Source organism: Pelophylax lessonae (assembly GCF_965119305.1).
Source record: "Pelophylax lessonae genome assembly, chromosome: 1".
Classification (NCBI taxonomy): domain Eukaryota; kingdom Metazoa; phylum Chordata; class Amphibia; order Anura; family Ranidae; genus Pelophylax; species Pelophylax lessonae.
Genome location: NC_138768.1, coordinates 322,541,707 through 322,556,157, shown reverse-complemented (window position 1 = coordinate 322,556,157; position 14,451 = coordinate 322,541,707).

The window sequence follows — 14,451 nt, the reverse complement described above, 5'->3', positions numbered from 1 at the left end:
ATAAAAACAGCAGGAGCGAGCCTCCGGCGGCGCCGCCCAGAAGGGGGAGTGTCTGACGACGTAGTACTACTTCGTCAGACGATAACGAGCCACTTTGCCACAGTAATATTACTGTGAGCGGTCTTAAAGTGGTTAAAATCTGGCCTGTTAGTGTGCCCTGAGGACCGAAGTTGAGAAACACTGGCCTAATGTACCTCCAGCCACAGAAAACCAAGTTCTTTGCTGTCAGGTGAACGCCTGTGGGCTAATTTTTGGGGCCTGTACTGGCCGACTCTTACTTCTGTATCCTGTGAATGCCTAATTTTTCAGACTGGCATTGAAAATCAATGGGTCTGTAAACGTTCCGCTAAATTGTGGAATGGATGGGGACCCATTTTACAGACATGTGAATGGACCCTATATGTACTTGACATGTATTTGCTGTCAGTTCTGGCTGATTTAGAAAAAAAATAAATACATTTTTTGGCTGAATTTTTTTTTTATGGCAACTTTTCCAATAGCAATACTTCTGGTATGTCAGTGTCCATGTTGTGGGGCTAAGTGTGCACAGCTAGTAAGTATTTTGTGGCTGAAAATATGGCCTAGAGGTTTTTAATGTTCACCTGCCTTTAAAGTGAATGGGTTCCGCCGTGAACTTGCGGTTCGCGAACATTTGAGAAAGTTTGCGGATCGCGTTCGCGAACCGCCCCGTCCGATGTTCGTCCATCACTACACAGTTCGTCCATCACTACACTTTTTTCTGGAACTTATCCTTCCCAATAGTATTTCCACAGTGAGTCGATTTTCTTCATTTTTCTCCCTTGCCTGCCCTTCCAGCACTGCTATCTGGCACACCAAGATATTATCATCCTGGGTGTTAATTTTCCCACTACTCACTCTTCACCTATTCGGACTATTTTGATACCCAGCTACACTGATCCTGTCTTTCCCCTTTGCACTCTGGGTCTTGGGCTTATTTACTCTACCCTTATACCCATATGGTTTTCACCCTATACTTTTTATCGTTTTGATACATTCCAATGGAGCCTTACTGTATTACTAAGCCTGAGACCCATGATGAAAATCCACGCTATGTCTATGGACCTTGCGCCTTGGCTTTGTGCGGAGCATTTGCCCCCTCAGTTCCCTCCAGGGACGTACTCCTGGGTGACCAACAGCCTCATTGATAGTCTTTATCCTACTATAAGTCATCCTCCTTATTTAACCCTTCAGTATACCCTTCCATTGGATGCAACATCATTTATGTCTTATATATTTTTTCTAGAAACCAAATTGTGCCTGCTCCCGATGAAGTGAAATACTTTTCACGAAACACGTTGAGTTAAAGAGGCCATTCAATTTATTGCCAATTTCAGCATGCATCCAATTATCATTCTTTACTTACATTCCATGTTTGTTGGTCCATTTTTGTTTTTATTTTTTATTATGGTCTTATCATGTTATCCATGTGTATACTGTGTACATCCCCTCTGATCAGTTGTTTATCTAATATACCTATGTAAATTGCTATAGAACATGTTAATAAACACGTGATGTTAATCATATGCTTCTTTATGCTTACCAGCAGTTGTATATGTACTACCATTATATCATTATGTGTATACTGGCCACACCTCATACAAAGTCCCACGTTTTTATTTTTGAACACTATGTGTTCCTTATGTTTCATCCTATGTTCATCATATTAGGGATGGAGACTCCATTGCACGAGTCTCATTTAAAGTCCTATTTCCCTATTCTTCCCTTTTTCCATTGTCCCCTTCCCTCCCCATTTTTCCTCTAATCCTAATATTACGCTGTAGGTAACATACAGAAATTGGCTCATTTTAAAGGCTTTGTTGTGGGTTAGAGCTAGTAGTGGGTGGAATTGCAGAGGGCTGATTTGGCCAAAGGCTACCCAAATTCTCTATCAGTAAGTCACTGAAATGTGTAAAAAATAAAATGAAAGCGCTGTTTAGCCACTTGCCGACTTATAACCGCTTATAACCGCTTACCTTATATAACCGTCGGCAGAGTGGCTCTCCCAGGCAAAGTCACGTATCGATACGTTACTTGCCTGGGAGGAGCTAGGGGGCGAGCAAGTCAGCGGGGAAGCTGGAGCGTGTGTCAGGCGGCTCCGATTGCCGACTGACACTCCACATTAATATGCGGGGATTTCAATCTCACAGCTGACCCGTCTCTGGATATCTCCTCTAAACCCAGACGCCCTCCTCCTGCACTGCATCCTGTCTTCAACGCTGCGGACGTCTATGATGCCTGGTGTTGCTTCCATGCAGGAGAACAAGATTACACCTTTCACTCGCCACGGCACAATTCCTACTCCTGAATCGATATGATTGTATTGTAAAAAAACTTGCTCCATCTCGTTACTACCTCGGAGATTCACGATATAACTTGGTCGGACCACGCCCCTGTCTCTGTCATCCTCAGGGAATCCCATGCCCCTGGTCCTGCCTTTTTGTGGAGAGCCAATAGCCAGGTCTGGGAATCCCCTCAGTATGCCTCCCATATAGAGGACTGTCTTCGGGAGTTTTTCATGAAGAATGCAGGTTTGGTGTCCGATCCTACCATTGTATAGTGTGCCCACAAGGCATTCATTTGCGGAGTTATTATTAAACTGTGTGCACGTCTTAAACGGCAGAGGCTTGACCAACTGCTGAATGAGATTAGACTGTTAGAACCTTTGAACAAATCCAACCCATCTCTCTCCATAGCCCATAAATTGTCTAAGCTTAGATCGGACCTTAGAGAACTCCTGATAGAACAACAAGACAAATATTTTAGAGCCCTCAAACTGTCTCATTATTCTGCAGGCAATAAGGCCGGAAAAGTCTTAGCCAACAGATTAAAAGCAAGACGAGTTAAGAATAAGATTGCTTACCTTATAGACCCTGTTACTAACTCTAAAATCATGAATCCCCAGGAAATAGCTGACTCTTTTGCCCGGTACTATGGTTCTCTATATAATTTAAAGGATGACCCAACCACTCCCCAACTGAAGGAACAAAGTAAAGATGGCTTTTTGGCCTCTATCAGCTTACCGCTTCTAACGCCACTCAATTACAGGACCTCAATGCCCAACATGAGATCAAGAAGGCAATTCATTCCTTACCCTCTGGAAAGTCACCTGGACCGGACGGTTTTCCCCAATATCTACTATAAAAAATTTGATTCTATCCTCAGTCCCCAGTCCCCACCTGGCTTCAGTGTTCGCGGCCGCAGTGTCCTCTGCCTCTCTACCATGAGAAATGTTACAAGCCTATGTTGTGACTCTGCCTAAACCTGGGAAGGAGCCTACCTCTCCTCCCAACTTTAGGCCAATTTCTCTGTTGAACACTGATGTCAAGCTGTATGCTAAGATCATTGAACTAAGACTGCACCTTATACTACCGGATTTAATTCAACCGGATAAACAGGCTTTGTTCAAGGCCGTCAGGCCTCAGATGCTACTAGGTGGGTCGTGGGTATTATTGATAGGGCTGGGGTCGGTCAGGTGCATTCTCTGCTGCTTTCTTTGGACACGGAGAGGGCATTTGACTGGATCCATTGGAACTATATGCACAGAGTTTTACTAAAATTCGGTTTTCAGGGCCAAATTCTCTCTGCCATACTAGCTCTCTACTCTACCCCCTCTGCCAGGGTGTATACATCTAAGATGCTTTCCAAAGTGTTCTCCATAACCAACTGAACTAGGCAGGATTGCCCGCTGTCCCCTTCCATTTTTAACTTACTTATAGAGCCCTTGGCTGAGGCAGTCAGGTCCTCTGCGGAGATTACCTGATTCCGCACTCAGACGCAGCACCATGCCATCAATCTGTTCGCAGACGACATTGTGATTTTTCTGATGGAACCAGAATCTTCTTTAGCTGCCACCCATGCGCTATTGAAACGTTTTAGCTCAGTTTCTTACTATAAGGTTAATTTTACTAATTCGCTGATGCTCCCGCTAGGTGTGCCTCCGGCACTTTCCCTTAAACTCCAAAACATGTATCCCTACTCTTGGAAACAGACCAGTATACCGTATTTCGGCATTCCGCTTACCCCCAAAGTATCCCAACTGGCCGAAGCTAATTTCCCTCTACTGATAGCTAAAAATAACCCAGGAGTGTAACCGAATCTCTAAAACCGAATTAACTTGGACTGGGCGCCTCGCTTCGTTCAAAATGCTTATCTTACCTCAAATACTTTACGTTTTTCGAACGTTACTAGTACCTGTCCCACACAAATACATCCACGCTCTCAATGCCACGCTTAAGGGTCTGGTTTGGAGGGGAAAATGCCTAGAAGTGCTCACTCCTTCCTTATCAAACATTGGACCACAGGGGGAATGGGCATGGTGGACCTTAGAGACTATCTTCAACAGTAGAAGTCAGCGCCCAATAGGCTTAGACGTTACGCGTATAGGGGGCGGAGCCTTCCCTGCTGCTCGGTGTATCCTCTCAGCTGTGCAATCTCATTGTTACAAGCATGACTCCAAGTGGCTGTTTGTGAGTATATTGATTTTAATAAATGGCTGTTACCAGCTTATCCGCACGGAGAGCATTAGATTTCTTTTTGCTTCTTTGCTTATGTGGTGATCTCTATGTGCCCTGTGTGAAAGCGGCACCATTGCTGTTACCTTGTCCCTGTGCATCCATCTGAGACCTCCTTACCATTTGGCAACATCTGCCTGTGACCCCAGAGGGGTAAAAAAGCTGTTTTTGACTCAGTGTTCTGGGTCAAATCTTAAGGTGAGAGCCGAGGCTTTGATCTCTGGTGGCGGTGGAGTGAAGCACAATATCATATATTAATCACCTCTGTGGTGGCCATTACTTTGAGGATTGGAATGCACCTATTTATGGACATTTAATTTCTTGATTTTGAGCGTATGCACATATTGATTTATTGACACTTATTTATTTTCTGATTTTTTTGTGCGATATTGGGAAGCACTTATGATTTAAGGTCATTGAGTTTGCTTATTATTTACACATATTGTCATTATACATATAACTTTTTTTTTACATATTCACTATTCATTTTCCTGGCGCAGCACCTGTTTGTTTTAAATTACTTATATTGTGGAAGTGGATAACACTATCTGGTGGTGGCTGCCGGATATTTTTTTCAAAAAATATTTTTCTATTTAATTTTACATAACTGCGCTGATAGCTTTTTTGCACATTTTTTACTTTATAATATGTACAATGTTGTTCATTATTTAACCTTCTAGGCACATATTGAATGGGTATGCTCCCCTCTATAATGTGGTTCTCCATTTTTCTCTTCCAGTTAGTGCTATATAACAACCCCTGAAAACCAAGCCAGAACTAATGTTTTTGTAGGTAATTTTATCTAAATGAGATGTGTTGGATTTTGTAACTTATTGACCTCTATATGATTTTAGCTATGTACCACCTCTATACTCCTGAAGAAGTTGATTTTCATACCAATGAAAGTGAATTCTGTAGGGACCGGCCAAATTTCCATCAGTGTGTGGCAGTCATTTTTTTGACTTCTGGTGGAGGAATGTGTTGGAAATTTTTCCTTCTTCAGAGACTACAGGCAGCTGGCTGCAGCCGCTGATCAGTGTAGTCAGTTACGAATGCTACTGTCAGAATACAATGTTCCGGATAGGGTGGATTCCACCATGTTTGTGTGGAGGGAGGAACCTGTTAGTTTTTGTTCATTCAGTAAACTGACTTAATGAAAAAAAAAACTAACAGTGTATGGCCAGCATTAATCTGTATATAAATATAGAACTAGTGGGATGCTGGTACCATGAAGCATGTTTGGGATCCATGTCCATATACTGTGTACTTACGAGGCAATAAGACAAGTAAATGCTGTGAAGTGAACATTCTGTACTCCTTAGTAAGAGTAGTAAACCCACCCCAGTGACACAGAGATAAGTGACAGGTGCTACATAGATCTTGATCACTGTGTCACTCACTGCACAATAGTACACGCCGGAGTCAGACAGCTCAGCCTTGACTTTTGTCAGATGAAAAGTATTTTTTCCCTTGTCATGCTGGGCTGTAAAACCTCGGTTTTCTTTTACTCCATAATTATTTAGTAGGAACTCCAGTCCTCTGCTGTGATAGTGGGTGTACCAGAAAAGGTAAGGAGTGCCAGATAGTGTAAAATTACAGTTTATATGCAGAGAGTCTCCCTCTGAAAGTAGCAAAGACGGTAGAGGCTGGTCAACAGTCTGCCCATGGATCATAACTGGAATAAAATGACAATTAATTAATTTTCTTACAAGGTGATGCTTATTTGTAAATGGCATTGTTAATGTTTCTTATATGAAGTTACTCACCAAACAATGACATAAAGGTTATATGAAGAAGCCTGGCAGCACTCATCATGTCACAGCAAACCACAAAGAATGATCTGATCTGTCAGTGGGGAGTACAGATGTGACATTTTATAGCACAGTTACATCACGTGATATTTCCTCAATTCACATCTACATGCTGTGAATCACTGCTGGTTTTTAAAGTAGGAAGGTTTATGATAGGACAGTATTGTAGAGTTTGTGTTATAGCAGATGTGGGACTAACAAACTGTGATGACATCTCCTGACCATAGCTGCCGGATCTGTTTCTATCCACCTTGCTTTTTTGGGTGTTCCCTTCACTCTTGGGGTGTTCCTACCCTTCCTGGTGCATTACTCATCATATAAACTAAATTCAAAATAACAGGGAGAGTGAGGCCCCTCATAATGGCTGTGACAGATGTGCAGAACACAGAGGGCTCAGAGCTGGAGTCTCCAAGAGATGCAAGAAATCTTGCTAATCGGGGCACTACCCCACAGAATTAATATGGTAACTAGGGATGATCGAACGGTTCGGGTCCACCATCGGTTCGGCCCAAACATTGGGTGTTCGAGGTTCGGCCGAATTTAGAACTTTTTGCCCAAAAAGTTCGGAATTCGGCAACCAGAACCGACCAAAATGCAATGCTTCAGGAAATGGGCTTTAAAAGCCCGTGATTGGACCAGAAACATTAGCAAAAACCAATTGAGGGGGCAGGAGAATGCTAGGAATGTGATTGGAGTGACTAGGGGGTCCCTAGACCAATCATTAGTGAATACGCCCCCCAGTATATAAGATCGCCCCCGCCATATTCCTAGCATTGTTATACTGGACATGGAAGAGAGTGGAAGCAGTTCTGTTATTTTTACTTTAAAAGTGTCATTTAGCATTTATTAGTGTGAGGAAAGGGATATCTAGTGTAGTTAGAGTGCTTACACTTTAGTTAGCTTCAAAAATTTAGTTTCTGTAGGGAAAGTGTTAAGTGTCAGGGGACCGTAGTGTAGTGTAGGGTTAACTGGCAGTGACTGCTATGGAAGGGTTTTGTCACCCTTGGGTGACCGCTATAGAGAAATGATCATTTCTCTGAATAGCTTCGGAACTGGAATATGGCTTCTCACCAAGCAAGCATTTTTTATGCTGCAGGGACTGCCACTGCCAGTGCTTTTTTGAGGACATGTTTGATGTCAGACATGACATCTGAACATGTGTATAGGGGGTATATATAGACATATATGTCTGAATATATACCCCTAGACATATATAGGTGTGATAGTAGCAGAAATAAATGCTTGCGCTAATGAAATCATTTACAGTAATATATTTCTGCTACTATCACACCTATATATGTCTAGGGGTATATATTCAGACATATATGTCTATATATACCCCCTATACACATGTTCAGATGTTTTGCCTGCCTCAAAAGAACCCAACAAAATGCCAAAAAAACGCTAGCGTCAAAAAAAAAAAAATGCCCAGGTGTGTTTTTGCTGGCATTTTTTGGGGGGTTTTGGAGGCAGGCAAAACATCTGAACTTGTGCACAGTACCACTATACACAAGTTCAGATGTTTTTCCTGACTGCAAAGATCCAAAAAAATGCCTTCTATTTAACTGGCAAGGTGTTACAGGAGCGAAGCAAACCCCCTGTCAGAAAGTTTTCTAATACAAACAATCCTTTTTTTTTCTGGTTCTGGACATGCTACAGAGCTGAAACTTCACAGGTACACCTTTTAGACCCCCCAGATACAAAATCACACAAAAAAAGTTCTTAAAAATTGTCATTTTTGATAAAAAAGCCAATTATTGAAAAATTAAAAAAAAAAAAAAGAGATTTGGATTTAGTATCTGGGGGGTCTAAAAGGTGTGCATGTGAAGTTTCAGCTCTGTAGCATGTCCAGAACCAGAAAAAAAAAGATAATTTTTCAGTAGAACAGGGATGTGGGTCGGGAGCCTCCTTTAACTTTAACACCTATATGATCTTTTTTTCTGGTTCTGGACATGCTACAGAGCTGAAACTTCACAGGTACACCTTTTACACCCCCCAGACACAAAATCACACAAAAAAAGTTCTTAAAAATTGTCATTTTTGATAAAAAAGTCAATTATTGAAAAATTTAAAAAAAAAAAGAGTTTTTTTGATTTTTACTTTGGATTTCAGATCTGGGGGGTCTAAAAGGTGTACCTGTAGCATGTCCAGAACCAGAAAAAAAAAGGATTGTTTGTATTAGAAAACTTTCTGACAGGGGGTTTGCTTCGCTCCTGTAACACCTTGCCTCTTTAATAGAAGGCATTTTTTTTGGATCTTTGCAGTCAGGAAAAACATCTGAACTTGTGTATAGTGGTACTGTGCACAAGTTCTGATGTTTTGCCTGCCTCCAAAAACCCCCAAAAAATGCCAGCAAAAACACACCTGGGCATTTTTTTTTTTGACGCTAGCGTTTTTTTTGGCATTTTTTGGGGTTCTTTTGAGGCAGGCAAAACATCTGAACTTGTGTATAGTGGTATATATACACACATCTATATATTTATATACACACCTAGACATATATAGGTGTGATAGTAGCAGAAATATATTACTGTAAATGATTTCATTAGCGCAAGCATATATTTCTGCTACTATCACACCTATATATGTCTAGGTGTGTATATAAATATATGGATGTGTGTATATATACCACTATACACAAGTTCAGATGTTTTGCCTGCCTCAAAAGAACCCCAAAAAATGCCAAAAAAAAAACGCTAGCGTCAAAAAAAAAATGCCCAGGTGTGTTTTTGCTGTCATTGTTTGGGGGTTTTTTTTAGAGGCAGGCAAAACATCAGAACTTGTGCACAGTACCACTATACACAAGTTCAGATGTTTTTCCTGACTGCAAAGATCCCAAAAAAATGCCTTCTATTAAACCGGCAAGGTGTTACAGCAGCGAAGCAAACCCCCTGTCAGAAAGTTTTCTAATACAAACAATCTTTTTTGTTCTGGTTCTGGACATGCTACAGAGCTGAAACTTCACATGTACACTTTTTAGACCCCACAGATCTGAAATCCAAAGTAAAAATCAAAAAATCTCTTTTTTTTTTTTTTTTTTTTAATTTTTTCAATAATTGGCTTTTTTATCAAAAATGACAATTTTCAAGAACTTTTTTTGTGTGATTTTGTGTCTGGGGGGTCTAAAAGGTGTACCTGTGAAGTTTCAGCTCTGTAGCATGTCCAGAACCAGAAAAAAAGATCATATAGGTGTTAAAGTTAAAGGAGGCTCCCGACCCACATCCCTGTTCTACTGAAAAATTATCTTTTTTTTTTTCATGGTTCTGGACATGCTACAGAGCTGAAACTTCACATGCACACCTTTTAGACCCCCCCCCCCCCCCCAGATACTAAATCCAAAGTCAAAATAAAAAAATCTCTCTTTTTTTTTTTTTTTTTTTAATTTTTTCAATAATTGGCTTTTTTATCAAAAATGACAATTTTTAAGAACTTTTTTTTGTGTGATTTTTTAGGGGCATTTATTGGGTTTTAGGGCTTAAAAATTGTGTTTTTTGATTACCGAAGTTCGGGTCCCATTGATTTCAATGGGGTTCTGAAATCCGGGCCGAACTTTCAGGAAGTTCGGATGTTCTGGCCGACCGAACTTTTCAAAAGTTCGATCATCCTTAATGGTAACTAATGCTCTGATTTAGTCGTTTCCCCCTTTAAATGACTAGTATAAGCATTACACATTGAACATTCTGTATCTATTGGATACTGTAAAGTGAACAGCCTAATGTTCTCCTTAGCTTTATGGAAATACTGTTAAGTTAAAAGTATATATTTAAATATTAAAGCTGAATTCTTGGTATGAATAATTATGCATAGCTACATTGGTCCAGCTGGTCAATTCCTATGGTAGTGCAAAAACACGCTAGTAGGGTCCCACTATTACTGTGATCATCATGGGTACTGTACCGACTATTTGCCCTACTGCATAGTAACCACAGGAGGACTCTTACTCATCACGTGTGCCTTTTAGGGAACGTTTTGCATTTTTTCAATGAGTGCAAATTGTTCTCTGATTGAACGAAATGGAGAGATGAGGCACAATAGTCAACTCATCTGATCAGAGAAAGCTTTGTATCCAAAGAGAAATTGCAAAGTGCTCTCTGAATGGCATCTGCGCCAATTGAATGACTCCTGTGATTATTGTGCAGCAGGGCAGCTGCTTGGCATGGGTTTCAGAAGACATTAAGAGTCACTGCTGCAGCAATGATTACTACAGTGATTCTCCGCTTCTAAAGGGATTGGCCAGGAATGGCATGTGCATACACACATTGGTCCAGGCTGGATGAGTCAATATACAGTAGCTCACAAAAGTGAGTACACCACTCACATTTTTGTAAATATTTTATTATACCTTTTCATGTGACAACACTGAAGAATTGACACTTTGCTACAATGTAAAGCAGTGAGTGTACAGCTTGTATAACAGTGTAAATTTGCTTTCCCTTCAAAATAACTCAATACAGCCATTCATGTTTAAACTGCTGGCAACAAAAGTGAGTACACCCCTAGGTGAAAATGTCCAAGTTGGGCCCAAAGTGTCAATATTTTGTTTGGCCACCATTATTTTCCAGTGCGACCTTAACCCTCTTGGGCATGGAGTTCACCAGAGCTTTACAGGTTGCACCTGGTGTCCTCTTCCACTCCTCCATGACGGAATCACAGAGCTGGTGGAGGTTAGAGACCTTGCGTTCCAACACCTTCCGTTTAAGGATGCCCGACAGATGCTCAATAGGATTTAGGTCTGGAGACATGCTTGGCCAGTCCATGGTCTTTACCCTCAGCTTCTTTAGCAAGGCAGTGGTCATCTTGGAGGTGTGTTTAGGGTCGTTATCATGTTGCAATACTGCCCTGCGGCTCAGTCCCTGAAGGGAGGGGATCATGCTCTGCTTCAGTATGTCACAATACATGTTGGCATTCGTGTTTCCCTCAATGAACTGTAGCTCTCCAGTGCCGGCAGCACTGATGCAGCCACAGACCATGACACTCCCACCAGCATGCTTGACTGTAGGTAAGACACACTTGTCTTTGTACTCCTCACCTGGTTGCTGCCACACACACTTGACACCATCTGAACCAAATAAGTTTATCTTGGTCTCATCAGACCACAGGACATGGTTCCAGTAATCCACGTCCTTAGTCTGCTTGTCTTCAGCAAACTGTTTGTGGACTTTTTTGTGCATCATCTTTTGAAGAGGCTTTCTTCTGGGATGACAGCCATGCAGACCAATATGATGCAGTGTGAGGCGTATGGTCTGAGCACTGACAGGCTGACCCCCCCACCCCTTCAACCTCTGCAGCAATACTGGTAGCACTCATACATCCATTTCCCAAAAACAACCTCTGGATATGACACTGAGCACATGCGCTCAACTACTTTGGACCATGATGAGGCCTGTTCTGAGTGGAACCTGTCCTGTTAAACCTCTGTATGGTCTTGGTCACCATGCTGCAGCTCAGTTTTAGGGTCTTGGCAATCTTCTTATAGCCTAGGCCATCTTTATGTAGAGCAACGATTCTTTTTTTTAAGATCCTCAGAGAGTTCTTTGCCATGATGTGCCATGTTGAACATCCAGTGACCAGTATGAGAGTGAGAGTGATAACACCACATTTAACATACCTGCTCCCCATTCACACCCGAGACCTTGTAACACTAACGAGTCACATGACACTGGGGAGGGAAAATGGCTAATTGGGCCCAATTTTGACATTTTCAATAAGGTGTGTATTCACTTTTATTGCCAGCGGTTTAGACATTAATGGCTGTGTGTTGAGTTATTTTGAGGGGACAGCAAATTTACACTGTTATAAAAGCTGTACACTCACTAATTTACATTGTAGTAAAGTGTAATTTCTTCAATATTTTAACATGAAAAGATATAATACAATATTTACAAAGATTTGTGGTGTGTACTCACTTTTGTGAGATACTGTATACTGTGTATATATACTGTATATATATAATTCAGCTTTAAAATATAACATGAGCAGATCACTGAAAAATGCTAAAATATTTGCACTGATGCCTATTGCAAATTATGGTATGCTTTTAAAAATAGCAAACTACTGCCATCTAGTGCTTTTACTGCTGTTTTGAAAACCCCCTATAATAATTCATAACCTACACATCCCACATTTACATGTGTTGTATGATTTCAAGTGATGCTCAAATTAAAATTTAACTTCAGGCACTTTACCCCTAAATTAATCAATATTCTGAGTGTCCAAATACACAATCACACTCTCAGATCCCACAGCAACAACCAGAATGTGAGGATTACACACTTTTCACCCTGCACACAGATTTTTCAGATCGCAGGATAACAATCTAAGCACCAACAGACTGACAGTGGTTGTTACTGGGGCAGGATAAGCCCTTTAACAGGTTTGTAAACCCAAGCATTGTATAGACTGTGGAAGTATGGGAATGAGCTGTTTTTTATCCTGCAAGTGAAGGCCATGCTATGTTAACAAGATGAAACACCAATTTTTGGCAAAGCATTAGCCCCCGTTCACATTAGGTCGCTCCGACTTAGAGGGGGGGGGGGGAGTCACGTGCAGCGTGACTTCGGCGTGACTTGCACGGACTTCACATAATGGAAGTCAATGCAAGTCGCCTCCTGGTCCCCCGAAGTAGTACAGGATCCTTATTCTAAGCTCCTATTAGAACCGGTCCTGTACTACACTATGGGAGCGACGGTGCACGACTTGTCAGGCTGACCAAGTCGCCTGACAAGTCGTACCAGTGTGAATGGACACTAATGATGACATATACAGTATCTGATAAATATTATGATCCATACAATGTATCATTCATAACTAGGGATGATCGAACTTTTCAAAAGTTTGGTTTGACCAGAACAGCCGAACTTCCCGAAAGTTTGGCCCGGATTTCAGAACCCCATTGAAATCAATGGGACCATTTTGAAGCCCTAAAACCCAATAATTGCCCCTAAAAAGTGCCTAGGGTTCTGGGTCATGCCCCAGGGACTATTGATCACACAAAAAAAAGTTCTTAAAAATTGTCATTTTTGATAGAGAGCCAATTATTGAAAAAATTATTGAAAAAAAAATGGGTTTTTTTGGGCATTTTTGGGGGTCTTTGGAGGCAGGCAAAACATCTGAAATTCTGTATAGGGGTATATATACACACACACTTATATGTATTTATACACATACACATATATAGGTGTTATAGCAGAGAAGCCATATGCCTGTTAATTATTTCATTAGCGCAAGCATAGGTTTCTGCTACTTTCACACCTATATATGTGTATGTGTATGTGTATATATACATACATGTGTGTGTGTATATATATACCCCTACACAGAAGTTCAGATGTCATGCCTGACTCCAAACATGTCCACAAAAAAGCCCTATAAACGCCTGCAACAAAAAGCAGGGTGTCAGGGGAGAAGCCACAAGCGGTTCTATAAGTGTTCTAAGAGAAACAATCTTTTCTCTATAGCGGTCACCCTGACATAGCAGTCAGAGTCAGTTAACCCTACACTACACTACGGTCCCCTTACACTTAACACTTTCCCTACAGAAACTAGATTATTAAATCTAACTATAGTGGGAAAGAGTACCCTAACTACACTAGATATCCCTTTCATCACACTAATAATTGCAAAATGACACTTTGAGAGCAGAAGTAACAGAACTGCTTCCACTCTCTTCCACAGCCCTGTATTAAAATGGTAGAGATTTGGCGGGGCTATCTTATATACTGGGGGGCGTATTCACTAATGATTGGCCTCTGGACCCCCTAGTCACTCCAATCACATTCCTAGCATTCTCCTGCCCCCTCAATTGGCTTTTACTGATGGTTCTGGTTCAATCACGGGCTTTTAAAGCCCAGTTCCTGTCCCATTGCATTTTGGTCGGTTCTGGTTGCCGAATTTCGAACTTTTTCAGCAAAATGTTTGGAATTCGGCCGAACCTCGAACAGTCAATGTTCGTGTCGAACCGATGGTCGACCCGAACCGTTCGATCATCCCTATTCATAACCTGGGACTGTATGCACCCAGATCCTAGATGTGGTGATTTTGACAAGTGGGTACTACAGTGTGAGATATTGGTAAATTTATAAATTGTGTGTCACCACTCCATATAGCTT